Source organism: Pristiophorus japonicus, chromosome 3 (assembly GCF_044704955.1).
Source record: "Pristiophorus japonicus isolate sPriJap1 chromosome 3, sPriJap1.hap1, whole genome shotgun sequence".
NCBI classification, from domain to species: domain Eukaryota; kingdom Metazoa; phylum Chordata; class Chondrichthyes; family Pristiophoridae; genus Pristiophorus; species Pristiophorus japonicus.
Window position 1 is genome coordinate 328,644,669 of NC_091979.1, and position 7,285 is coordinate 328,651,953.

Here is a 7,285-nt window from a genome sequence, read left to right on the forward strand (position 1 = left end):
GCGCTGATGGCGCGGATACATGACCTCATCTCTCTGATCTGGAGGGAGGAGAGCATGCTGGGAGATCTCAGAGATGCAGCGACTGTGACCATTTTTTAAAAAGGGGAAAAGTCCGATTGCGGAAACTATAGGGGAATCTCCCTGCTATCAGCCACTGGGAAAGTTGTCAATGGAGTTCTCCTCAATCCTCTTCTCCCTGTGGCCGAGGAGCTCCACCCGGAATCACATTATGGTGGTAACAAGCCTTAAGAAGAGCGACAATTTCAGTCCGAAGATGTCTATTCCGGAAAGCTCTCATATTGTTATGTTTTCCTTTCCGGAGACTGTGAATGAAGTAGAGAATTTCTCTTTCCTGATTGGAGCACGAGGCCCAAATGATAACTGGTACACCTCTGAGATCTCACGGTCTTTACATTGCCCTCTAGTACATAGCATCAAAGAACATGTCGGCGAAGGTGATTCTGTATCAAGTAAGTTCATATTCCACATAGATGCCAGCAGAATAATGTGTAGTTGTTCCGCCAACTGCACAAACCAGGCCTATGTATTTACAGAATGCGCCTCACATTCAGAGTCTTTGCCATGACATTGCTGGGTGACTAATGCAATTAGTAAGTCCAACAAGTTAGATCTCATGTGACTTCAGTAGTGTTTATTTGAGTAACTTAACAAATCGTGAAAACTGAGTTCGGAACATAATGTTGAACTCCTCTCTTAATTTAGCCTGAGTTACCACATAGATGCAGGTGTTGGTAAATGAGCTGTTAAGCTGACACATATACGCCACCTGCTGTATGATATATCCCGGATCAGATGGGCCTGTGTAATAATATGTTTTTGAGATTCTATAATGCAAGAAGTTAATGACATAGGGCATCCATAGCACGATGAAGCTGCCCGATATGGTGAATTGTAAAATCTGGATTTTCTTCGGTTCTCCTTTTCTGGATCGGCCTGAGTCCCGCCTTGATTGGACAGCAACACCCTGCGAACTATATTGGCCACAAAAATGTAACTAACGATCTGAGCATTAAAGAGCAAAATAAAGAAAAAGGGCAATAATGGGGTGAGGATTCGGTGGAGCCAATCATATCCAATCCAGGCAGGTAACGTGTAAAACTCAGGCTTTGATTGGCAGAACCATGGTACATTGTTAATGATATAAACAGCTTCAAATGAAAAATACCAAGGAATGTTCTTCAAGCACAACAGTAGACAAACTGTTGCAATCACAGAAGTTGCCATTTTCGGAATGCAATACACTGCTTTAAGTTTCTGATAACAAATGGCTATGAGCCGATCAAATGTGAAGGCGACGGTTAACCAGACAGAATTGTCCCTCGCTACACAGACCAGGAAAATGATATAACTTCTGTAATAACCACCATCAAATCCGCCGCTGCTATGGCCACCGAGTAAAGAGTGCTGCATCTGGAGAGCCCACACTTCCTCTGGGGTAGAATACAAATGCCACCAGGTTCACTGTAAGAAACAAGAAAAGACAGTCAATAAACTCGCAGTCACATTAATCTCCATTGCACATTCGCCTGGCAAGTGATGCTTTGCTTCTTAGAAATCCCCTTCCACACATATCACTTATTTCATCCCTCCAATCAGAAAATCCAGCTGATTTCTCGGATTGCCTTAAGGACAATGGGGAAAAAATGCAGTTTGTTAGCACCTCCTGTTAGTTTAGTGCCTGCAGAGGGCGGCAATGTGATGTTGGTGCAGTTGCGCCGGGGCAAGGCAAATCCGGCGGTGCACGGCAAATTTAGACTCCCCATTGCGCCACTGGTATGAAGTACTGCCGGGGACTTCAACGTCAATCAGACCGTGACGTCATTCAACGTGCAATGCTCACTGGGAGCCCAATCTGCACAAGTCATTCTAGCCATGCACTACAGCGCCTCGAACAGAAAGCGAAAGGGGACAGAGGTGCACAGCTGCAGAATACTGACTCCAGGGAAATTATTTAATGGAATCCACATTAATCATTTGCAGCTGTCAGGGCAAGCTAGTTTCAGCGGTTTCTTTTCAGTTTCAGCCAGTGGATCAACCTATATGAGTAATTTCAAGGTACTTTTTAACAGCAGTCTTCTGACAAAAGGAGAGTGGCTACATTTATTGTTCAAAGATTTAAACTGTTGCAGATAACAACATTAATGTGTGTTGCACTGGCCTGGCACCTCGCCCTTCAGTATCTGTGGAGGCGGGAGCGACGGCAGTCAGAAATATGGGAACATTTGCACGAATGTTCGAGGAGGAACACCAGGGCTCTCATCAGTGCGTGTTTCCCTCCGAGCATATTGCCAGAACACTTCTCCTACCTTCAATGAACCCAGGAGCAGTGTATTAAACTCTTCACGTCACCAAGTTAGTCAGCACAGAATTCTGCCACCTCCTCCAAAGAGACCTCCAGCCATACACCAGTATAACTTAAACCCCAAATACTTTTGCTCAGCTGATCGCCATCATATCATCCATGTGTCTTGCGATATCACAGCCTCATCCTGGGCGCAACGGTGAAAGAGAGAGACCAAAAAATATTGCAAACTCCATTAATTAATATATGCATAAACATATCACACATATCAGATTCAATCCAATAATGAATGACTTCTGTGCCTGCCATCGTTGGACAGTTGTCATTGTGTGGAAAGCTTGAGATGTGTGTGTGAATTCTGTTCGGTGGAGATTGACGGTGGGTGAGTGCTGTGGGTCTGATGCTTTGGGCAGTGTGTGAAGCTCGTGGTACATATGTTGTTAAGTTACATTTGTTGAAGCAATCATGCACCCTGAACACCCGACTGAGGACGAACTGCCATGAGCACACCTGTTTCAGTCGTCCGGCTCCTTCTCCGTGTTATTCTTCTCCTTGTTGATGCAGCTCCACAGGCGGCAATGCTGAGAATGTGGTGCTACCATATCAATAAACTTCCCCTTTAAGTATTGGGAAAATTTATGTGGCCAAGATGAGTTGATTGCACCCGATATTGGTCGCCCCTTTGAATGTAACGCCAATCAGCATGGCCTTTAAGACTTTATTTAGCACCACAATCATTTATTTGAGCAGTGAGAGGGACTTTTGTGTGCGCCTGGCACTGATGCTCCAGCTTTTGTCATTTTGCCGCCCATTCCTGGGCTATAATTAATTTCTAACCCAATATTTTTCCTGGAATACTTATACATGACTAGTGTTTTGAACTTTAGCGATCATATTTGGTCTCCTTTAAATCTGCCAAAAAGACGCAAATTGCGAGTTGTGGAAATTTGGTGAGAAGAGATTCTTCCTGCTGCTCGCCCAACCCTGCCCGGACCCGGATTTGCGCTAGACTACAGGACGTGCCTTGGTAGATCCTATCAGCAGGCTGGACATTCATTACTGAAATAAGGAGAATTTGAATTCATTGAGGCCTCGACACCATTTCAATCAGTGTCTCATCCGCAGTTGATTCGGGCGCCTGGACGCCTTGGTTTTAATGGAGTTATGTGGCTGAATTCAAACAATCTGAAGATAAATCTGGTATCAGGAATAATGACCGAGAAGCTGTTGGAGTTTTTTGAAGTTCAACTGGCTTACTAAAGCACTTTAGTGTAATAAACCTGCTGTCCTTACGTCGTTTAGGCCTAGACATGATTCCAGTCCCGCATCAGTATGGTTGACTCTTATCTTCCCTCTGAAATGGCCTAAAAATCTACTCACTTGCGTAAAACTTTAGGAGAAGACTCGCCACCACCTTCATAAGGGCAACTGTGCATGGACAATAAATTCCAGTGTTGTCAGAAATACCCACATCCCGTGATTTCTTTTAATGAACCAGCTGTTTAATGTGATCTGACATTGTCTTCTTTGCTGTAGATTACTTTATGGGAGATTAAAGCACTCTGTGTGTGAAATGTAACATCTGTGGAGAGAAGGTAATCTGGAGGGAAGTTTCAAAACCTTATTACTGGAAAATCCTCCTCATGATCACTAAAATCAACAGCCTATATACAGCTGATCTCGGAAGATTGAGGAGCAATACCATGAAATTATAGATTTATAGGGTGTTGGGTTCAGTCATAGGACAACTGACTATGAGATAATGCACACTATTTTCCTTGTTCAATAACGAGGTCAGGCAAGAAACTAATTAGTGTGGGTGGGGAGAATTCAGGTGGGTGAAAATTAAGATGTCAAAGAATAAGGAGAAGATACTAGATAAGGGTAGCACTGGGGGTAATGAAACCAGAGCATGCCAGGAAAGTACAGAATCTATAAATATGAAGATGAATCAGAAAGTGGAGTAAATTGGGAAAAAATGGTAACACATATAGTTTCACCCAGTAGACTACTGTGGTATTGCAGCCATTACTGTTTAAAACAATAAAGAGGGAGTCATCTGACTGGCTTCCTGAAGGTATCAGCCACCTGTGTCCGTGGGGTCCTACCGAAAATATAACATTAGCAACAAGGATTGGATAGTCGGATATTCTAGCTGTAAATTTTTGTTGGCGGGTGTTTCAGCAATCTGACCGAGAGATTTTGAGAGCTTCTCTGATTTCATTAACTGCTAAAAATCCAAAGTAAATTATAAGCACACTTGGCTGAACTGCCAGAGTCCAGATGGCCGCGCCTATGGGAATAATTGGGCGCTTGGGGGAGTTTCAACGCGACTGTGAACGTTTCAGAGTGTATGTGGAGCGGCGAGAAATGTTTCCCACCACAAATATTATCATCGAAGTCCCCGATGATGAAAATTATAACCGGGTGGTGTTGGAAAGAAAACGTGCTATGTTCTTAACTGAAACAAGGCCCAAGGTGTATGAAACTCTGAAAAACTAGCTTGTGCCTGTCAAGCCAAATGACAAATCACTTCAGCAGATTCTAAGGTAGACTTGAGACCCAGGAAATTGCAGAAAGTTATTGTTTCGGAATATGATATCAGTTAACTGACGGAAGTATCAGTGAGTATGTTGTAGCATTAAGAAAACTATCTAATTACCGCGATTTTGGAAACTTTCAGGTGCAATCATTGCATGGCCGCTTTGCTTATGGGATAACCAATGATGCGATCAGAATAAAGTTATTGTTAACTCCTAATTTGAATTTTGATTTAGCTTGTCAGACAGTTATGTCAATGGACATAGCCGACTAATATTACCGAGAATTTCGTACCATTTCCAGTTGTCAGACAACCGAACTGAATCGCCTTCAGGTTAAAAGTAAAAGGCATTTGGGCCCCAAGGTCTCAGCAACTGGAAATTGTAACAGAGCATTGAAGTCGTGCAATCGGTGCCTGGGAAAACACATTGCTCAAAGTTTCCATATGTCAAGGCAGAGTGTTTCTTTTGCAGGAAAATTGAGTATCTTGTGAAGGCTTGCCGATTAAAGAGTAAACCAAATTTCAAAGCAATAAGTAGAAATCACCAAAGACTACATAGCATGGAAGAAGAACAAATGGATGAAGAGCTTTTAGAGCTAAACCTCATCAGGAGCACGAGGGTATCTAACAGCAATTCGAACAGTTTAATCATCCATGTAGATGTTGCAGGATTCAAAATACACTTGGAAATCAACACAAACATCCGTGAGTGTAGTATCGGAATCACTATATCTAGACAAATTGCGTGATTTCCTATTGGAGACATCCAAGATAGAGCTGCGAGGCTACTTGTGACAGAACATTCCTGTGCTAGGTCATATCACAGTACCAGTGAAATACAAGGATCAATTTCAGAGCCTGCTCTCTTAGTAGTGGCAGGTGCCAAGCCTGCCTTACTAGGAAGAAATTGGTTGGGATCAAGGGTCATTCGGAATAAGGTGGACGAATTAACTGCACAGATAGTAGTTAATGGGTATGATATAATTGGCATCACGGAGACATGGCTCCAGGGTTACTAAGGCTGGGAACTCAACATCCAGGGGCATTCAACATTTAGGAAGTATAGACAGAAAGGTAAAGGAGGCGGGGTGGCATTGCTGGTTAAAGAGGAAATTAATGCAATAGTAAGAAAGGACATTAGCTTGGATGATGTGGAACCGGTATGGATGGAGCTGCGGAATAACAAGGGGCAGAAAACGCTAATGGGAGTTGTGCACAGACCACCAAACAGTAGTACTAAGGTTGCGGACAGTATCAAACAAGAAATTAAGGAAGCATGCAATAAAGGTACAGCAGTTATCATGGGTGACTTTAATCTACATATTGATTGGGCTAAGCAAACTGGTAGCAATGCGGTGGAGGAGGATTTCCTGGAGTGTATTAGGGATGGTTTTCTAGACCAATATGTCGAGGAACCAACTAGGGAGCTGGCCATCCGAGACTGGGTGGTGTGCAATGAGAAAGGACTCATTACCAATCATGTTGTGCAAGACCCCTTGGGGACGAGAGACCATAACATTGTAGAATTCTTCATTACGATGGAGAGTGACACATTTAATTCAGAAACTAGGGTCCTGAACTTAAGGAAAGCTAAATTCGATGGTTTGGGGCATGAATTGACTAGATTAGACTGCAAATGATTCTTAAAGTGTTGACGGTGGATAGGCAATGGCAACCATTTAAAGATCACATGGAAGAACTTCAGCAATTGTACATCCCTGTCTGGAGTAAAACTGAAACGGCGAAGGTGGCTAAACTGTGGCTAACAAGGGAAATTAAGGACAGGGTTCAATCCAAGGAAGAGGCATATAAATTGCCCAGAAAAAGCAGCAAACCTGAGGAGTGAGAGATATTTAGAATTCAGCAGAGGACAAAGGTTTTAATTAAGAGGGGGAATATAGAGTACGAGAAGAAGCTTGCCAGGAACATAAAAACTGACTGCAAAAGCTTCGGTAGATATGGGAAGAGAAAAAGATTAGTGAAGACAAACGTAGCTCCCTTGCAGTTGGATTCAAGTGAATTTATAATGGGAAACAATGAAATGGCAGGCCAATTGAACAAATATTTTGGTTCTGCCTTCACGAAGGAAGACACAAATAACCTTCCGGAAGTACTAGGGGACCGAGAGTCTAGTGAGAAGGAGGAACTGAAGGATATCCTTTTTAGGCAGGAAATTGTGTTAGAGAAATTGATGGGATTGAAGGCCGATAAATCCCCGGAGCCTGATAGTCTGCATCCCAGAGTACTTAAGGAAGTGGCCCTAGAAATAGTGGATGCATTGGTGATCATTTTCCAACAGTCTATCTCTTCTGGATCAGTTCCTATGGATTGGAGGGTAGCTAATGTAAAACCACTTTTTAAAATAGGAGGGAGAGAGAAAGCGGGTAATTATAGACCGGTTAGCCTGACATCAGTGGTGG

General features: G+C 43.0%; 1 pseudogene; it reads right to left on the reverse strand.

The window, feature by feature from the left end:
* Nucleotides 1–652: 652 nt before the first annotated feature.
* On the reverse strand, nucleotides 653–3,759 carry LOC139256375 (probable G-protein coupled receptor 139; annotated as a pseudogene).
* Between the last annotated feature and the right edge of the window lie 3,526 nt (nucleotides 3,760–7,285).